Source organism: Dromaius novaehollandiae, chromosome 1, assembly GCF_036370855.1.
Source record: "Dromaius novaehollandiae isolate bDroNov1 chromosome 1, bDroNov1.hap1, whole genome shotgun sequence".
NCBI lineage: Eukaryota > Metazoa > Chordata > Aves > Casuariiformes > Dromaiidae > Dromaius > Dromaius novaehollandiae.
The window spans coordinates 6,498,103-6,520,029 of record NC_088098.1 but is presented as its reverse complement, the minus strand read 5'-3'; positions in this window follow the sequence as shown (position 1 = coordinate 6,520,029).

Here is a 21,927-nt window from a genome sequence, read left to right as displayed (position 1 = left end):
GCTGTATGAAAATGCCAGCTTACTTCTGCCAAGGTATTTTATACAGTTACTTTTCCATTTTTTTAATAATGCTATTTTTATGCACAGATCCTGCAAAGACTCAAATATTGAGTCCAACCACAGCATGACAACATGTAAGAAAAGCCCTCAAAGGGTAAGGAACGAAGACTAATAACAGTGATAAAAGTTATCTAGTAACACTGCTATAAGTTACCATACCTACTCATACTTTTTTCTTAGAGTCAGAGGGAACTAAAGGGTGACATTTTTTATCCTGGTAAAGAATTTGCCCTATTTCACTGTTGAGCACTTTTTGAGATAGTCAATAAGGCCCAAGGAGACACGTTTCCTTGAGAATCTCTGGAGCTTTTTGATTCAATCCTAATGTTTGTTTATAGAAAAAATCTACTGACTAAATCCTGTTTTTTTTCTTGTTAAAGCCACTGAGTTGGGAAGGAGAGGAAGCTCTTCTGCATCACAGAACAGGATCACGTTCAGGTACAAACTGTGTCAACTCTGCTAAGGCAAGAGGCAATGGAACCAGTAAAGAAATGCTTGTAGCAAGACACCTGCTGCAGCACGCACAACAGCCAGCTGAAAGCTGAATTACAGGCATTTTAACCAGGAAACATTGGAAACTGGGTTCTCTTTTGTTTCCTTCTTCAATATTATAAAATGTTTCCTAGGTATCATGTGCAGACAAGGACTGCATTTGCCTGTGCTGCACAGAGCAGGATTTAGCTCACAATTTAAAAAAATGAGGAAAGCAAATCAATACATATATTTTTTCCAAATAACAATTTTTGCATCCGTTCCTTTTTTACAAATCTCTGGTCAAAGTTTAACAGAGGTGGTACACTGCAATGCTAGGAACTTCAAATATTTTTTTTCCTCCAGCTGTAAATCTTTGCAACCTCTCATTTCATGCATTGTGTGTCTACTTTCAAAAAGAGGTCATCTTATTTCTACTTAACACTGGCAACTTTTTAACAGTTATAAAGACTGGAAAGGATGATTTATGCTCACGATCACTAACCAGTCATTTGTACACAAGTCCTTTAATCTTTAAATGGACAAGCTGATGTAACCGCTGGCTTTAGTTTCAGCTTTGATAACAAGTTTTGGATATTCATGAAAGGTAAAAAATAAAGCCTAAGTTGTATAAAATGTATTCAACATAGCTATTACATGATTATATAATAATATATGTTTAGTTATTTAGAAATTTAGAACTAATTTAGTTATTAGAGATAATCATTCATCTTTAAAACTTTAGAGATTTTTATATGCACATTGATATTATAAGTGTGAATAGTTTTTCTTATGTTACTTCACTAAAAATTAGCATAGTTATCTATATTTTTAAATACTTATCAGCACTATCTCTCCTTCTTTTGGTTTTCTCCAATTCTGCATGTGTTGCTCACCATTATATATAAAACAGAACTGAGACAGTACCACAGCTAGGTTGTGGGAGTCAGACTTCCCTGTGTGTGATCTAATTCACTGGGTGTTTAAGAGTCAGAAAAAGAAGCAGGGTCCTTGAGCAAGAGTGAAGAGAAAAAGTTGTATTGTGGACCATGTTGAGCAAAGACAGCAAGAGATTTGTCAAGCACCGATTAAGGCCAGAAAGTGAGGACAAAGACCACAGTTTTGGAAGAAAATAAGCAAATATTTGAGAGAATGTGTAAGAAATAAGAGAGACATTGGCCCAGAATAGACCTGTTGATATTGGGTAACTTGAAAAGAACCAACTTTTATGACTTAGACCTACAACTAAGTCATCATGATCTCAATAAAAGCCTCTAAAATCAGTGGGAATCTTTCCACTTATTTTAATGAAATTTGCATCAGCATGTGATAGAGACTCGCACCATGTATCAGGCCATGATCTATTCATGTTGTAATATGGTAAAAAATGTGCAGGATGAATACTTGTCCATCATTACACACTGCTATTTGCTTTGGCAGCAAATGTTTTTGTATACCTTTATAGTGTAACAATTCCACTTTTGCTATCTGCCCCAAACTTTGCAATAAATGACCTACTGTTGTAGACAGAATAACAACTGAATTAAAATCTCATTTCTGAAGGGCCTTGCAATTTTTTACTATGTCATTTTAAGTCTGTCATTGCCTCCACAGCTTTCCCTAATGCTATTTATTTCAATCCAGGTGCTAATTATCATCTTTGCCTTTTAGAATGACTAGTAATAACTGCACAATATAGCCCACTATTTAAAGGGGAGAGGGGAGGTAAAACTTTTGGAGTTCTCTTTGACAAAATTCCCACGGGAACCACTGGGCTAGGACATCTGAGTAGAAACTGCAGGGTCAGGTCCAAATCAATGTTATTGACTTGTCAGTCATCCACAAATAAGTGGTTTCTTGTCATGTTTCAATCCCTAGTATCCTAAATCTCCTTATAAATAACTTCTTAAATAAGTTCTTCTGTTTAGAAGAGGACTTCCTGGAATAACAGTGACAGAGGGATAGGAAAAAAAAAAACCCTTACAGGACAATTATATAGAATATATAGAAAATTTTGTTTAGACCACTGAATAGGAAAAAGAAATCACATATATTGAAAAAAAATGCAAAATGAATAAAACAGCATTGTTCATGTCTGCATTCCTGATTTCGACACTGAAAATATTCACAATAGATTTTTGAAGCAATTTTATTCCTTCATAGGGCACTTTCCCCACTGCAACTATTTTGCCCTACAACACAGCTACACTCTCTAAATTCCCCAGTCTCTACAGATCCTTATCACTAATTTGATGTTTTAGAGGAAAAATTACATATAATTTAATTTTAATGAAGGCAGCCAACTACTTTTTTGAGAAATGTGTCATTTTAAATGGCTAGGGAATTAGATCAACTTTAAAACCTTTTCTGTAGTTGTTTTGCCTAATTATGCAGAAAGGACAAGATTATCTCGAGCTGTCTAGGAAAGAGCTGAATTCCAAAGAAATCTCTATAGGTGAGGCAGAATTTATAGAAATTTAAAGCTGTCATTAAAAGCTGTGGGCCTTTCGAAGGGGGATATGTACCGGACCTAAATGCACATGCATCCTGGAAGAACATCTGCTACCAATTCTGCATGCTCGTTTCCCATACCCTTAAGCAGCAGATATTTGAGTGCTTACCATATGCCTGTACCTTTCATACTTGACAGCGTACATCTAATGCCAAGTCCTCAATGCCAAGTTTATACAATTTGTCGCAGCCTCCAGAGAAGCTTCTGTAGACGCTTCTGCTAATTGTAGGCTTTTGGCCCTCTCTGCCTGCTAGTGCGGTACTCCCTTTTTGCCATTGGAAAAACACTCTGTTGCTCAGTCCCACCAGCAGCAAAACACCTTTAAAGGGTATGTACACTTCAGCTTGCGGCTGCTGTTGGTTCAGCTGAGCTTCTACCCCACATCGTGAAGGTAATGAACCAAGATTTACAGGGGACTCTGGAGAGAATAATAAAGTGTTAGAAGGGGATGTTTTCTCAAACAGCTTCAGCCAGGTTGGAGACCAGATGTTTATTTGTCATGCAAACATTAAAAATGTTTGCTCCCTGCACCACGTTCATGCATATTTGCGTAACTAATAATTATGTGGTTGCATTTTGCTTTCTCCTTTCTATATAGAGACAGACAGCAGGAGTTCTCTCATATGGTTTTACAAGCCACATCATTTAGTCTATACTAGTAATAGTTAATAAATTTGAAAGAAATAAAAGGAGTTCAGTGACTCTTTCTTTTATTTTGAGGGTAAATTTAGCTGCATGAATTATACGTCTCCTTCCAGCTGTTAACAGCTAACAGATTTAAAATCAAATTAATTGTTCTGTAAAATTCATGTTTGCTGTAGCTTGTATAATATAAGAGGTTATTTCTTCCCAAAATTTATTCTGTACTAAATAGCCTTTAACTTCAGGTTCAGGCAAAATCTTTTCTTCAAATATAATGTAAAAGTGGTTGCAGGTCAGAATGTGGGAGTAAAGGAAGTGATCAGCATTCCCCAAACATTTTCAGTCACAATTTAGGCTCTTAAGCCATCTTTCTCCATCTTCCAACTAGTTGTATTAATTGTTGTTACAAATTGCTGACATTCAAAGCTGGAAGTTTATCAAAACCTTATAGACTGGACACTGATTAGATTAATCTAATTAATATTTTCTGTCATACTATTCAAACATTCACAGAATGTGAGATTAGGTTGTAAAAACTTCCAAAACTCAGTATAAATATTATCAAATAAAAATAATTCATCAAAAATTTACTCCTGGGTTCGAGACTTGATGTGATGCCCTTGCAGCTGTGATGTCTAAATACACATACTCAAACAAGCCGCTGTTCCTGACTGGAGACCTGGGAAGCAGCAGGCAGGTCTTGCTCGTTTTTATCATGAGGTTACAACAGTCGATTGAACAGCTTTGGTCCTGACTCAGGAGCTCAGCTGTACACATCATGTCCTTGGATTTATTACTTGTCTAAAACACTTAAAAATATTAAAACCAAACAATAGATGCAACAAAGACTGCTTCTCACAAGCTCGTAGTTAGTGTTTGTTGTCCTAATTATTTCTTGGGTGGGTAGGAAGGCGCAAGTCCCATGCCCAGGGCAGGAAAAAATGTTCTGAACCAAATGCTGTAAATCAGTGAAACGGGAAGTTGTTTTTTTTTTCCATGGACATGGGCATACTGTGTCACTGTGACACACTGAGGCATTTGGGCTAGAGCTGCCTCAGTAAAGCTATTACTCCATGGTAAAAACATGGAGAAGACGGTCCTCCATCTGAATGTGGGAGGAGGCTTCAGCTGCCTGTTGTCGCCATATCCCACCTTCCGAATCTCGGCACATGAGCGCTATGAACACTGCAGGCAAGATTCATTCCTCTAACATTAGGTGCCCCAATTAGCCACCTAGTTAGCCTAGGTTCACCCATGGTGAGGGAGCAGAAACCAGCACCTCAGGAAGGCAGGACTTCTACAAAGCAGACTGAACAAACTGCCAGAGTTAATCTACACTGCCACAGAAGGGTTTGCATCTCTCCACTGACTACGGAAACAACTTAGGGGAACCTGGCTCCTAATTTAAGTGTCTCAGATGCCTGAACTTAACTGGAACAAATCACTATCCCACTACTAAATTTGAGTGCACCATAATCAATGTACATGTACCTGGAAGCCATCTCATGGTATCTTATTGCTATTCAAGTACACAGCTTACAACTACAAAACAGGGGAAACAAGCAGCCCTCTGTACTTATTGGGCATTGCTGAACAGGCCACATTAGCAAAAAGGTAGTGGAACAAATGGCAAAGCGATTGGTTTAGGAGAAGAATATTTTTGTCCAGTTCCTGGTTCAAGTATTCGCTAACATTTGCGAGAGTCACATCATCTTTTTGCGACTGTTTCTCCTCATTTTCCTGTCCTGCTTCTCTATAAGCTAGAAGAAGCTATTAGCATAATTAATAAAGTAAATGGGTATTGAATGGCATACTTTAAACATTCCCAAATATCTAAAACTGAAGATGGATATGAAAATACCTTTGAAAAATCTAGCTCAGAGTTTTCCAAAAAAAGGGCTATTCAAATTTTTTGCTGTTACAATGTTTAACTCAATCAGAACCGAGTTTCAGGTGGAGGTTAGAAAGAATGCTTTCACTGTGCACACTTCTTCTATTTTAATTTTAACACTAGCAAAAGTGGAGACAGGCATAGTCCAGATCTGATTACGAAAGGAAGAGCAGAAATGTGCAACCACGCAGGCTCTCCCACGTCTCATAACCAGTTTTGCACACAGTTTTCTATGATTACAGAAGGGCTACACAGGCCTTAATATCTCTGTTAAAAATCTATCTGAACAGAAATAAAATGTTAGAAATAATCCTCATTAAAATGGTTCAAGGAGGTAATATTTCTTATATGTACACAGATGTTTCTTTTTCCTGGATTGGTATATACCAATAGCTGCCACCATTTTCAATGCTTGTATGAAACAAAATAAAGACACTTATAATAATTGAACAAAAAAATGTGAAGAAAAACTTGAATTATTCATTGATGATTTAAAGAAAACATTATTGATAAATGTAGCACTGTGGCTTTGACTAGGAAAGGCATAATTTTTTGCAACTCAGCTGTAGCATGTTTTACGTATGTACTAAGTAAATTCCACAAATAATCCTTGAAATGTATGGCATGTTTTGTGGGTCTGTTTTAAGAATTCTTACCTTGGATTGTCTTCTGCTGTATGGTTGGTTTTTCTAGAGTGTTTCGGAGGCTTTTTGTAGTTATTATGTAACGTCCTAGTGCTACAAGTATTTATGATAATGTTTACCTTCATAGATAAGAAAGAAGTTTAGTGAATACCTTAGTTTGCAAGTCTGCAAGAAAGCCTATTTGGAATAACTCACTAAAAAAACACTCGTTTATCCAGCATCTCAAGCTTTCTTATATATTCTCTATTTTGTCTTTGGAAACATATTAAAATGCCATTAAACTAAATGGTACTTGCCAAGGCAATTGTGAGGATTACCTTTCCTATACGTCATTATTAGTCTGTATTAGTGGAATATATTTTCCTGAGCTAAAAACATTGGTGTTAAATGTGAGGCAAGTTTCAGCCTGGGGTGAAAGTTCAGTTCTATTCCTAAAATAGAAGCAGGCTAAAATAAATTTTGGCCTATAATATTTGGCCTATATCTCTAGTACTTGATACTTGACGGAAGAATATCTATTCATAGAACATTGTTAAAAATAGTGTAATAGCTTATAAGACACAGCAATTGTTATTTTTTATATATGTGTATAATAGAAAGATTGGTTAGTGGAGAATATTTAATAATACACTTGTATTATTAAACACAGTCCAGTAGTAATCACCTGTCAAGAAGCTAACATATGTCAATAAAATCTTGCTATGTTCCCTCCCATAAGTCTACTTGACAAGTCAGCAGAGGCCCCAGCATTCTGCTCTGTCAAATTTACCCTCTGCACAAATCATTTCACCCCTATTTCATTAAGCTCCAAGACTCAAAGTTATTTAAAGAACTTATCGTTGAGTTACCACAGTATAAGCCACATAAAGCTAAAAGCCTATTCTATATTTCCTGTCTCTTCAGGATAATTAATGACTGTTTGCCAAATTGTGGAAAATTGTTCCCACTTGTTTTTCTAGCAGAAAATATGATTCCTTCTAATAGTTCACAAGTTGTTAGATCCCATTACAAATTCTCTGAAAAGCCACTTCTTACTCCTTCCAGATCCCTCTTCTGGCTGTTACTTGGGCAATTTTCAAGTCTTTTGTTTTAATAACAGTTCAGTTATCTCTCTAACCTCTAAATTGTTCCACAAGCTAATTAATGGGCCACAGGGGACAGTCTATATTGCATAACCATAATGGGCACTTGAGACCAACATCAGAGCCTGTAAGGCTAATAGTGTTTCCAAACCATATGGTAAAAGGATTGGCCTTCCATCTTACACCCGGACAGAGTTCAGGTCTATTCCAATTTATCAGTATGAATAATCAAAGCTCATTCTTGTCAGGCTACTTGTGTTATTCTTTACATTTTCAGTGGAACATATGTTTGAAAGGAAATAATATCAGGTTATTAAACTCCTCTCCTACTTGCTTGAAGGATCAAAACTTTTTCATTTTTACGAAAAAATTGCAATGCGACACCTTTTTGCATTAGACACGTTATTTTTTCAACCAGCTTGTTGAGTCTGGGTATGCCTGTAGTGATGGTGTTGGCAGAAGTGACTGACATTCATAACATCTTCTGTGAAGTCCCTGAACATTAAACCATATGTACTTGAATAAGTTCATAATCATGCATTACTTTTTTTAAATTGTATTTCACCTTTAAATTTCAATGTACTTTGGAAAAAAATCCTTTATAATTATCCCTATTTTAGAGCTGAATAATAGACAGTCATTATGCTTAAACTAACACGGAAAGTGACTTGGTCTTAGCCTGACGTTGTTTGCTAAACCTCACTCTGCCTTTTGATGCATCAAACCATAGAGCTGTTTGCTGAGGTTTGTACGTATAGTGACCAGGTAAATGATTTACTGATATAACTATAGAGAAAGCAAAAGGAGACTAATAATCTGCATCAAAGCTACAGAGCCTACTGAAAGCTGGAGTAAATAGGAGTCCAGAAGTCCCATGGGATGAATAAGACAAAAGAGATGTGGCAGATAGTATTATCTCTACAACTAAAAGCAATAATAGTACATTAAATCTCAGGTGATTACCTTCATAGCAGTGATAGGTTGATTTCGTTTTTAGCTGTAGTTGGTATGCAGGAGCTTTCTTTCCAGTTTCTTTCTTTCCAAATGTTTCTGATAATTTCGGAAACATGTTTTTCTTTTTCCCCCCGAGCATCACATTTTTGATTTAAGGAAGGCTGCCAGGCACGCAAGCATTTTTGATAGAGAAGTCACTTGTTTTAGAACAAAGGAGTAGGTAAAGAAGTCAACCTCAGCTGCTAGTTTTTAGCCTGATTTCCAAGAAAATAGACAAAATATTTCTATCTCTCTGTCTACTTATCTGCCCCCCAAATAACTCTAGATTGCATTGGCCAATTTCAACAAAACATGACAGTGTTACATATTTCGAAGATGTGCTATGGGTTTCGTATGCCAAAAAAAAAAAAAAAAAAAAAAAAAGTCTGGTAGAAGAGAGAGACCTCTACGATGAAATCCAGAGCAAGGCTTCAGCTTAACAGTAAAGTTGTAAAACTAGAAAAGAAAATGTTATTGTTATTATTTCCACCAGCCCTTTCCATCCCCGTTATCCCTGTTGTTGGAAAGGCAGATCCACCACTCCACAAGCACCAACACAGGAGCCATACGAAGCCTGGTTTTGCCTATAAGCAGAGGTCCTCACTTTCCAGGCAGTCTGCCTGGTTTTCTTTCACAGCCACTAATTCACTCAGGTAATTAATTAAAAAAGGAGCAGCCAAGAGCATTTTCCCCCTTCCTGCTGATGAGATAGTTAAATATAACGAGGAGGCTAATGACCCTAAACTTTGTTTAGACGTAAGAACTGCACTTCAGCATGATTTGTTTCTCTCAGGGAAGGAGCGGAGAGGGAAACAAAGTGGGTTTTTTAAGCCCAGCAGCACAAAAAATAAGATGTTTCCAAAGGAACAGGAAAGCTGTGCTCCATCTATCTTGATTTGTAAATAATAAACATACGTGCACTTTGCACACTAAATGCTGCTTTTCACTTCCAAACAAGAAACACAATCCATATTCTCAAGGGCTCTGGGATTATTTCTGTGTTTGTAAATGGATTCTTTATATGCCTGAGCTCTTTAGATGGCCTATGGAGCGTATGGAGCACACAACTGGGGAAGAAGGAACATAGGCTACAAGAAAAGGACAATCTTCCTAGCCCATTATTTTTTATATTTCTGAATCTTATGCAAAATTCCTTTATAATATGCTGGTTAGTATATATTTTTATGTAAGTCAAGCTAGAAACTGAAATGCTTTTTTTCTCACACATTTTTAGTGTTCAGCTTTATCATACAATCAAGTTTGTCTATCGTGTCATTTGGAAGCTTTTAAAAATTATATATGTGGGCTTTTTGAAGGGGACAATTTTGTTTTTATGGCAAAAGCCTAGAATTATTAAGCAATATGATGCTGTAGGAAAGCTACTCAAAAGAAGTTCCATTAAGGATTCACTAAGAAGAACTCTGAAAATCAAAGTACACATTACAGATATTTTAAAGAATTTTTATACTTACATTCACCTGGACTGTCTTAAGCAGCTTTTAGAAGAAGCTGATTTAAAGAGACTGATTTAAGACAGTCAGTGATAATTTCCGCATTTTTACTAGGAAAAAAAGGATTGGGGAATCAGGTGCGTAATATGTATTTGCTAGAAATAGCAGGAGACACTTTCAGTCTATACCCACGTTTTGATACTTCCTGTCAACATCTGCCAGGGAGTAAAGTTTATTACTGATGGAAGTACAGCACAGAAACACTAATCACAGAGCTTCATGAAGAACTGCAGCCAGGCCAAAACCAAACAGCAAAATAATTGGTTTACCCAATCCCTAATGACTGAGCTTTTCCAGAGAGCAAACATCTGTTACTCTACTTATATTTAATAATTTTGCCAATGCTCTACTTTTACATCACAGTCTACTGTGGCACTTTTTAAAAATACCCAGACAAGAATAGGAAAAAGAGCAAAAAGAGTCAGGAGCGCAGGGGGCAGTCTCCCAGTTGAGGGGATCCTAGCTATCAAATGCGCGGCTGTGAAGAGATATTTGACTGGAAACTACTGGCTTTCTCAATAATGGGATGGTCTGCAAAGGCTTGCTGGGCAGAGATGGGATCCATTCAATGAAGGAAAAAATCTTGACTGAGTAACTCACTATCACTGTCAATGTCATTTCAAATAAGAACCCTTGATGGTGGAAGTAAGAAATCAGCACAGAATCACTGGAGAGACAAGAGGGCAACCTACAAAACATTTTCAGCAGCCTACCAAATATGTTTCAGGTTTGCACATAAACAGTAAGAGCATAAGCTGATCAAAATGATAGGCAAGATGTGAAGTACACAAACAGAATTCTAATTTAATTTTATGTAGTTTTCAATTTTTTTTAATCTCGGGGGCATACGAACTCCTTACTTTTACAATTTTTTATCCATAACATTCCAGGACACAACAACAACATATTATCATTTTAAAACCATCTATTTACCCCAGTATAGCTTGTGGCTTCCATTCTAGGTGCATAAATGAGATCCTGCAATGATGATCAGTACTCCATATTTCTGCAGTAATAGAATTTACCTTTGTAGAAAACACATGCAAAAAAATCCCTATGGCTACAAAGAAAATTTCTGAACACCCAAAAACCTCATATATAATTCAATACCATCACATTTGAAAAAGTATCTGAGAAAACTGTATGCTACCCTCATTCACATTCTCTGACTGAATAGAAGGACCAGATTGCTGGCTGGTATCATCACTCTACCAGATCAGTCATTATGTTTCAGAATCACAGGCTTTTTATATTGTTAAATACTAATTAAAATTTAATCAATTAACATTAATTAAAAATATTTTCCATCAAATTTACCTGTTGCACTTACACTTTGCCTTGTGCAGTTTTTACAAGGACATTGCACACTGTTCTGTGTGAATTACAGTGTGAATTACATATTCTACAAACCATAATCTTCAAAAGCAAAAAGGTAATAACTTTGTACTTAACATCAAAAAAGTTGAATGCAGTTACTGAATTATTCATGTTCCTTTCTAATGTAATAAATACGGAAATTCACAAAATATCTAACTTTCACTCCCAAAGTGCCTGAGAATCCAGGGGGACCTCACTAGAGAAGCTATATCCGACTTGCTGAGAGTTGATTTAAAGTCTGTATATCAGCTATGGAAAAAAAAAATCTATCAAAAATACAAAGTTTTTATCCTACTTGGGCCACTCTATTGACTGTTTGGGAGTTATTGCCTCAGGCTATTCTGTGGGACTTCTGACTAGTTATAACATCTCCTCTGGATGCTGTTTTCTTAGATTAACCTTTGGTTCCCAAAAGGTCATGTTTTTATTCATTTTCTGAATCAAACCACTGATGCATTCTCTTAGGAGATCCCAGACAGACCTCGGTATTAAACAAAGGAAATTGTTCGCATGTCTTCCGCAAGAGTTTTCTCTTCCAAATATATGTATTGAACTTATAGCACTATCTGGTTCAAACACAGTTTCATTGTAAAAAATTGTAAAGCATATGTGAAAGGCAAGAGCTTCTCTGCAGCAGCAAACGGAAAACAAAGAGCCCCATGAGCTCCTTCTGTCAGCAGGACTGCATTTCCAGTTTATTTATAGCTGGCTGAAATGGGTACTTTTATTTCAGGCTTATGCCCATGTTCCTGGAATTCATAAATGAGTAAAACTAACTGTAGAAGTTAAGCATTAGCTGATTTTCTCATTCTCCAAACGCACATTTTGCTAATCATTCCAAAAGTGTCCAAATCAAAATGGTTTTCCTACTGAATCCAGCTAGATGAAATAGAAAACAATAGGTGTGAGCCATGCACTAGGGGTAATGTCCTTGAAAAGGAGTAGATTTTAATGCTTTATGAAAAAATGTTTTCATGCTTCTTTTTCCTTTGTAGAGGAAAGAACGTCTTTAAGGGATTTATCTACCCAAATACAATGAAAAAGGTGAATTAAAGTAGTTGAAAACAAAAACAAAATGAAAACTATTACGTGCTTTACTTTGGAAGCCTATTCTGAACCCTATGGCCTAGTTCATAAGTGTCTTATAACCTGACATGAAAACCGACCTCATGGTGTGACCCACTGAATTTTGTTTTGTCGTTGCTTCCTCCTGCCACAAGGCTTTGCTACTAAGTAGGATACAACAGTCAGCTGGCCATGTGCTGTAGTGGATAGACCTTAAAACTGGAAATAAGAGGACTCGGGATTTATTTCCACTTCTGCTACCGACCTCCTGATTCGTTGGGAGATGGATCTCAACTGTCTGTGCTTCAATCTTCTCTTCTTCAAAGTGGGAACAGTCCAGCCATCTCCTCTGAAAAAGGTTCCAGATGTATGGATGAAAAGTGCTATAAAATAGTCTTTTATTAATTGGTATATGCTACTATCAGCTTCATACTGATCTGAGTAGCTTATGTGCTTGAAAGTAAGCCACGATTTAAATTAAATAAAACTGAAATAAACCGAGTAAGAGAGTCTCTACACCCTCTCAGCTCATTTTAACGTGGCATATTTTAAATCATGTAGTTGTCTCCACTCTGAACTGCGATGGTTACTAAGCACTGAGACCCCTTGTACCTCCATTCATGAAATCCGGCTCTTTATCTTCTCTTCTTTCCTATGTGGATGTGGGCTGCCAGAAATTACACATGGAAGTTATCCCTCCATACATCAAATCAAGGGAAGAAAGTGTGTTCACTGACATGCCAAAACAGCAATGTGAGGGATTTTTAAAGAAGGATTTGAGGGCAGCAGAGGAACTGAGCTGGGCCTGGAATAATCAGAAGGCTGTTCCAGACCTACAGGGTGGCATAATAAAAAAAAGTGCAAAATGTTCAGACCATTGAGGAGACAAAGAGCGCAGTCAGAAGAGGAGTGCTGGCAGGCTGCAGAGAGCAGGAAGAGGTGAGGAGGGCAGTGGTGTAACCAGGAATGGACCTGTGAAGTGTTTTGAAAGTGAGGAAGAGAACTTTGTATCTGAGGCAATAAGGAAAGAGCAAGATAGAAGGATAGTCTTTGCAGCTGCATTTTGGTTGGAATGAAAGGAGGCCAAAAAGACAGCAGCGGAGAGCAACGGGTACCGCTCATCCAGATCTGGAATTTTATCTGCATGATTCCCACAGCCATGGCCCACCATCCTTTGATCTTTATCTTTCTCATGTACTCCCTTTTGGTCAAACCTCACAAAAACACTGCTGGTGCTGAACTGAAATTGCTTTCCACTGTCAGGTATTGGAAGTAACTTGCTTTTACTTAGTCTAATCATTTTGTCATATCATCATTTAAAACGTCAGCTAGCCTTTCTTCTCTGAAAATTAAAAAAAGGTGTTCCATCTAAGACTGCAGACCTCTTCACTATCCATCACATAGTGCAGTGTGTGCATTCTTATGCCAGAGCTGCATCTAGTGTGCTCAGATAGAAGATGTCCTCTTTGCTCAGCTTGATAGCTGGAGTGAATTTAGGGACTTTTACCAACTGTACATTTTGATGCTTATCTGAAAATATCCAATATATAGCAGTGCACTATGTAGATATCATCCAGTATCCTTTGCTATACAGCAAATGCATAAAATAAGCATAGGGTGCTAAATACATCCTATAAAACTTGGAGCATCTTAAATCACATAAAAACTAGGACATTGCTTTTCCTGTAGGTTTTTCTGACCAAAAATTCAAGCCTGTCATTTAGATTTGATGCCTTATATTTATTACCTTGTACCTAATAAATTAATAACCTATTAAAAACCTAATTATGCAGGTTTATAATATTATGTATGGCATACTGCCACTAAAATTAATGAAAGTATTGCTATTGCATGTATTAATTATAGGTATAAATATCTGAAAGACTTGAGATTAGTTTGACAAATTAGAAATAAAAATGCAAATTTAATTTTCACCATTTATAGACATTATTTAGGAAAAAAAAAAAGGTAGAATATATTAACCTACAGCCCCATCTACCAGGATGTAAGGATCTAGAAGAAAGGGGGAACTCAGCTAAATGAATGCCCTTTTTAGTTAAGGACATGCAGGCATGCATTGTGTTAGTATCTGCAACAGGATTCTCCTCTCCACTATCTGCATTAAAAAAGGAAAGCCATGAAAGTGGATTTGACTCTTCTTAGTGAGGCAACAAAGAAAGAAGTAGGGTGAAGTGAAGAAAGAGGTACGCACTCACTTCTTGGGAGCTCCATCTCCAATATTTAATCCTCTGTATATAGTTGTGATACAGCATATTAAAGGAACACACAAGCTGTTAGTCACTGAAATAAAATAGGTTAAGTATGTGGATTGGGAATTAGGGAAGTGAGTTATTTGTTCTCCCATTTACTCTCATTCTTTCCAGATACAACATCATATTCATGCCACATCCAAGGTTCACGTTCACCCATCAGTCTTCCTTCAGAGATCTGCATCATAGGATTTTCATACAACAAAAGTTTCAGTCTTGGCTGGTGATCCTTTCTGCCTCATTCTCTGCACATCCAGTTTCAATTTCTTATTTCAGTTGCAGTAAGACAAGAGAAAAAGAGGTTGGAAGAATGACAGGCTTCTGTGAACGTTTTGCAATGATAGCTAATTGCTAAAGGACAGATTTACTTGGAAAAGGGGAGAGCCTTGACTTCCTTTCCTCTTCCTCAAAGGGTGGAGAACTTCATCAGGGGTTCAAATTTTATGAACCTGTCTCTCGACAAAGAATTCAGCCAAAAGGAGAGCTCTGAGCTCTAGGATCCAAGAGGATGAAGAACAGTACAGTATAACTTTAATATCCAAACAGATGTCTCCCCAACTCAAATAAATACCGTATCTCAATTTAATCACAGCTTTTGGGATAGCTGGTATTTTCTCTAACACTCCTACAGTAATATTTGTGTATAAGCATCTCAGCTTTTATATTTTAAAAAAAGAAAAAAAATTAGTCTGCATGGTTGTGAAGAAGATTGGAAAATGTTAACTGTAAAGTCTCAAATAAAATTGCAGAGGTCAAATAAAATATATAAATACGATCATGCAAATATACATTTTTAAAATGAAACTCATCATTATTCAGGGGCTAACACATTCCTTTTGAGTGTCTGAGGTCAGCAGTACTGTAAATGACAGAATCCCTGACCTAGCAATGTGGAAGGCTAATGTAAATCATGAAAGGCAGGAAATAGTAAGGAGAGGGTAGAGAACCAGGCAGGAATCACACTGATACCTTTATGTACCCTTTCCGCAGACACCTGTATGTGACGTGACTAAGGAAAGTTATTGGAGACTTTAGGTTTGACAGTAGAAGTGGGTGAGTAGCTTTAAGAAAGGAAGGGCAACCCCTTTGGGGATCAGTTTACAGAGCGCAGTGTATAGGGGCTGGTGTTAAAGAGATGCCGAAGCAGATAAAGACTCATAAGAGTGACATCATGGCGGTGGGAGGAAGGTGGAGGCTACACATTAATTTGTCTGTTTGAGGCATGTCTAAAGCTGACACAAATGGAAGCTTTCTGTGGTTTAGATAGGAGCTATGTAGAATGAGAACTACTATCTAATGAGTTTATGATTTTCAACTTTTCATTCCATAATGATTTATGTATAAACCCAGAAGTGCTAAAAAAGTGGTAAGAATACATCTGGATTATTGAGTTAGTTTACATCTCAAGCTCCCAAGTGCAAATTCCTAATTACCCCTTTGCCCACATATTGGGTCGTTTGTTAACTCTATTCTGGGGCAAGACAAACGAGTCTCCTGTTGCACCTTAATCATGCATAATCACCTACAGGCAGTATGATTATAGATATTTAAGCCTCTTGGCTCTGAAACCTCAAATCCGACCTAGAGCACAAGAAAACCTAATCTGAGGACAGTGTAGATGCATCTTACGTTACTTTAGCCAGAATGACTTTCCAGTGTGAGCCTTGTAACGTGGAGAACAGGAAGAGTCTGTGTTCATCCCCTTTGAACTCCTTCAGGACATCCAGACAAGTGTGAAATATGGTTCACATCTCCACATTGCCTTAATGTATCTCAAACAACTGGAAGCTGTAGAAGCAAAGAAGTATTACAACTCCAGCCAAAAGCAGTTTCCATTACTCTTACACCAGAGTTGGTGGGGCTGTCACTGACAGTACCTGGATTGTGTGCAGAGGCTGAGGGCAATGCATATGATCCACAGTGCGAGGTGGCCTCTCTGCAGGGCTTATTTCTTGGCCTTTTCAAGTCTCCATGGAGTAATGCTTGGCATATGCAGGTTCTCCTTTTATAAATGCTCTTCAAATATGTTTTTCAAACTTTCCTTTAACTACTTCAGCAGTCTCTTAAACTGAAATACAAAGCTTTTGAGCTGTTAAGTCCAAACCTTTGGGGCCCAGTAAATACAGAGCATTTATTCAAGTTTTGTTCCTTTACTGGGTAATCTTCTGAGTTTATTACGACCATACCACATGGTTCATGTTTTATATTTCTTACTGAAATCATTTCATTCTTAGAGAAATAATCATCTTTCTACCTGTTTGTAACAGAACCACTTTCAGCTGGCCCGCTATTTATTTCTTCATTAACTATTCATTTCTAAGAACTTCAGTCTAGCTGGATTTCCTTTCTCTCTCTCTGTCTCCTTTTGCATATTGCCAGTTAAAATGAAGAAACAAGTCACAACACTATTATTTTGTGTCTCTGCCTATACATGTAATAAAAAGAAAAAATTAAAGCAAACAGGATGTGTAGCCTAAAGCATCAGATTCTGAATTATGATGTATTGAGTACTGATATGAGCAATCTAGTAACAACTCAAGCCAACTATGTTGGGGTCTGTTTGCCATGTGACTGATACAACTTTTCAGGGATATATTCAGTCTCTGCATCACTGAAACTGAATTCATTGCCTGGGAACATATTCTCTACCTGTTTTGAAAGCACCAGTGTGATGAAATGGAATTTAATTTATTTTGGAAAATTAATCACTGATGATTCTGATATGCTCGAATGTCATGCACACACTTTATACTAGTTCTAATGTATGGAGTGCTGTTTCTTGTAAACTAGACTGGTCTAGAGCTTACTAAAACAGGTTCTAATCCTGAATTTTCCAGTGGCCTGATGACTATCCACAGGATAGATGTTCTGATTCCTTCTGTTTTCTATCTGTGTAATAGGAAAATGATGCTGCCTTCTTTTATGGTGCTTTAAAATCTATAGGTAAAATTAATGAGGGATGAGAAGCAAAAACAAACAAACAAACAAGCAGACTGATAAGAGTAGTTTAGAAGATGTCTTGAGCTTAATTCACTGTTACCAAATTTTGAAAATAGAGAAGAAATGGCTAGGCTGTTCTTTGACAGTCTTCACAAGCAGTTCTGCGAAGCAGAAGTCACATCTCACCCAAATTTCCCTTCATCTCCCAAGGCACCACAAAGTTATACAGTACATCTATACATGCTTTCAAATCTAACTTTGCTAAGCTTGCACAAAATAATCGTTGTGTTTTGCAAGCTGGCATGCTGTCAAATTTAGATCTGGCACACATCACCGAATTTATCCTATGACAAAATGTGGGTTTGGATAAAGCTTTACCCCAAGTTCAGATGCATATCGTGTGAAGTATGGATTCAATGAATATGACCAGTTCTCAGGGCTGGTCAAGAGTAGAAATATGAAGTGTGGTTTAGAATATCTCTGCTCTCCCTTCATCTTAGTGCCAGCTGGGCTGCTAATATATTAGAACAGCTTCAACAAATGCTTATATACTACTCCAGAAAGATATATAAACCACTGGGAATATTCATTATTCTGAGATGAGCTAACAGTGCCTCCAGCTATGTGCTCCACATTAGGCACAGTGTGTGGGAACTGTCTAGCCAAATGTAGCTGTCTACAGAAGAATACGTTTAGATCTTGTTTATAGTCAATGGAGTGAACTAGGTACTTTCAGGGCATGGTGCGTCTCATTCTGAAGAAGACTACTAAGACGGATCAGGTAAATTGCACCCTAGAAGTGCCAGAACATGCTTCCAAGCTGAATCTGTGTAGACAAGAATTTAATTTAGGACCATATGGCTGAACGGAGAAAAAAAAGAGGCAGCTCAGAGTGCAGTTCATCTGACTAATTTTACATGCCTGTTTTAGGATAAAAGGTGAATCCTTCCTAGAGACTCTTGCTTCTCTCCTTTTAACTAAGAAGAAACAATAGGATGTCGGTCGTGATTAATAATAATGTATATGTATGGCATTCCAAGATAGTGGAATGAATCCTACTCTGGGACAGGTGTAAAGCCACCTGTCTGAATTTGGCCAAATCTACAGGTTTTATAGATCTTTTGATTGACCAGACAGTTCATGGAAGGGTTTTTTTGGAGTAGGCAAGATGCCTTAGTAACTAAAACACCAAGGAAGAGTAAATCCTATAATATTATTTTAGGAATACATTCTAAATGTTGTCTAATCAGTATTTCTGATTAAAATTTTAGTTGCACTCAGTTGTGAAGTGTATTTATCCCCTTTTATGCTAATTGTTATGTATCTTTTCGAATAACAGTAAGGGTCATACTCAGACCCTTTCATTACTCAGGTACTGCTGTGCCTGAAACTGCTGCACCATGGAGCATCATCTAAGGACTTCAAAGCGTAGAGTAGCAACATGTAGAGATAGGAGGTCATATCCCAAAAGCAGCATGGCTACATCTGTATAAGCGCAGCACCACAGGTGAGGTATGTTATTCCCACTTCCAAAGTTAGTGGGGTGCTCTATGCATAAAATTCTCGTGTGCACAGTATGCACATATCTCTAGTCCTTTTGCAGATCTAGTCCTTACCTTTGCACTTGTCTAACTTAAAGCCATAACCTCCAATCATTCCAATGAGTTTAGTACCAGACCACAGGAGTGTTATGGATCCTAACAGCCCATTTCGAAAAGGGATTGTACAGTTCTAGAAAAGACTACGCAAACTTTATTTGAACAATAAAATTAAACCTCTTGAATACTTTGACTACAACAATTGTCCTCCACAACACCTCCAGAAAATACTACGTATCAGAACTCCTTGATAAATAATGAAAGCTCCCATATCTTTACATTAGTACTTTTCCATCTGTATAGCACAAAAACTCCGGGAAGGAAGCCTCACGCCACAGAGAAACTTCTCAGGACTTTAAGAGGAAAGAAGCAGCAAAGTGAAAGACATGAACACTTTCATGAAGGTAATATAGTTTTTATTCCAGAACACCAAAAAGGGAAAATCATACACTATGTGTTGCTTTTGATGGTGAAATAATCTTCACTTTGCAGAGGAAATGATGGAGGAAGAAAAGCCTTAAGCAGCAAATCCTGCCTTAGGCAAAAGTAATTTCTTCCACTTCTGGCAGTAGCTTTTTAGAAGTCTGGATTGTTTTTAATGCATTAGCTAATGAGATTTCCTTCTTTTCCCCAGACTACTTGCCCAAGTAATTTCTTTTATGAATGTACACAGCTTTTAACATTTTGAGGAAAAGGAAGGGAAAGGAAATAAAGAATGATTTTTTAATTAGTTTTCTAAAGAGCAAGTGACAAGTGAAGTAGAACCAAACAATATGAAAAAACTGAAACCTAAAATCAATGTCAGCTCCTTTTTAAACATTAAGGATTTCTAGCACTACGATTAGGAGTTGAGAACTAATTACCTTAAATAAGAGCTAGGTTGAGTACTTATCTGCACTGAATTTATAGAATATTTGATGTACCCCTATTATTAGTTAAGCACCAACTCAAAATTATCTTCTCCATTTAAGAACACATAAGCTCCAACAGGCAACCTACACTATACAATCAATTATACATCTTCACGTTTACATTGGTCAGCAATTACTTCAATATAAGGAAGCAGTAATTAAAGCCCAATTCATACCATAACTATGCTCTAAGAGGCCAATATGACTACGCCCTGAACTAAAACATCCAGTACCACCTGATGAATACCAGAGGATGTTAAAAGTATAGGTTTGCTCAGTAGCTGAGCAGGATATGGCACAGATAAATATTACTTGAAGGCCTTTTGAAACAGACCTTCACAGGCAAACTGAAAAGAGCCACACTAGTTTATAAAACTAGTTTATAATTAGTAAGGATCTATTAATTTGAAGGGTGGAAATATGAAGTGTTTGTATATTTGAGCAAATATACAGGACGTAACTAATTTTCAGACTGGCTTTATATTGCAGATATTGAAAGACTAACATTATGGTGTATAGCAATAGCACTTCAGATTCTGCATGTATGCATCTCTCAAATTGCTCCTGACAGGTTAAAAAGCAGAAGAAAGTTGGATGCTAGGAATGCCCCCAGAAGAATTTTGACCCAAAACCAACATGAGAGACTGCTTTAGCAATGTGATCATTTTTTAATGATATCCTGGTCTGATTTCATTCTGCTCAGTTTAAATTGTGTCGGGTTTTTGTTCCATAAAAAGCATATCATGGAATAGAAAATGCTATATATATATATATATATATATATATATATACACAGAAACTGCAGTTCCAATTTGTTGTAAAGAAAAGGATTATCAGATGTTTTAAGAACTGCAAAATGTGTTGCACAACATATTTTCTTTTGTGCTAAGGCTGCTATTGTTCTCTTTATCTTAAAATCGAAAATGAAGTTGCAGATAAATTTGACTTAATTCACTGACATCAGTAGGAGTCTTCTACTCATTTCAATATGCTGTACCGCATGCTCAACTAACTAGAAATAACACCAAGAGAAAAAAACTTTTGTAGCCTATAAAGCAACTAGTTCTAGAAAAAAAAAGAAAGAAAGACAAGAAAGAAAGAAAAAAAGTCTCTAGGAGTATAGGATATGGCAGCTTGTTTGGAAGATTTGTACAAAGGCATACCAAATGTGAGAGAAGTTTCATTTGTCAGAATGCTTTGGTTAAATGTTAGCCCTTCTCTTGCTCTAGAAGCAAGAAATATAATTAAAGTGACATGATTTTTCAGTGCAATCGTGGGCCTCCAGTTTGAAATAAGTTTTGGAAACACGGGAGGTAGAGTTGCTGGAATGCGAAAATTTCTGTAGGTAAGTGTTGGGTTCTGAATATAAACCAATTTCTCCTGCACAGGCAGGGGAGAGGAAGACAATGTGGGGCTTTAAACCATCCTTCCACTCTTCTCTCTCACCAAAAACTGCTTCATACAAGACTGATTTTTAAGTTTTGACCAGAGAAAAACTAGTAATAAATTCACGTATCAGATGATGAGCCTGTCAACTATTTAATGACAGGTTGCCCTTGATCTCTCCTATTGTATGTGTTTATTTTGAATAGTTATTTAGATGCAAATTGAGCTGAAGGAGACAGAAAATGAGGATACAGGCTTGTTAATACAAGTGATACCTAAGCTGTCTAGGGCCACTTCAGATCACAACATATCAAAGATATCTGTTCAGGCTATTATATGGGATACTGGACTTAGAGGGCAGCTAAACTAGATGTTTATGTTTCGGTGGCTTAATCCCACCAACAGTTCTGAGTATCTCACCTAATTTGTAGATAAATGTTTGCATAAAGTGGAAGAGGGAGATAGAGAATGATGCCCCACAGAACAGTCTATACCATGATAACCAGGCACACTTCTCGCTAGTGAAATGTATCTTTAGAAAGAAGCAAAGAAACATAGTTCTGCAGTATGCTGG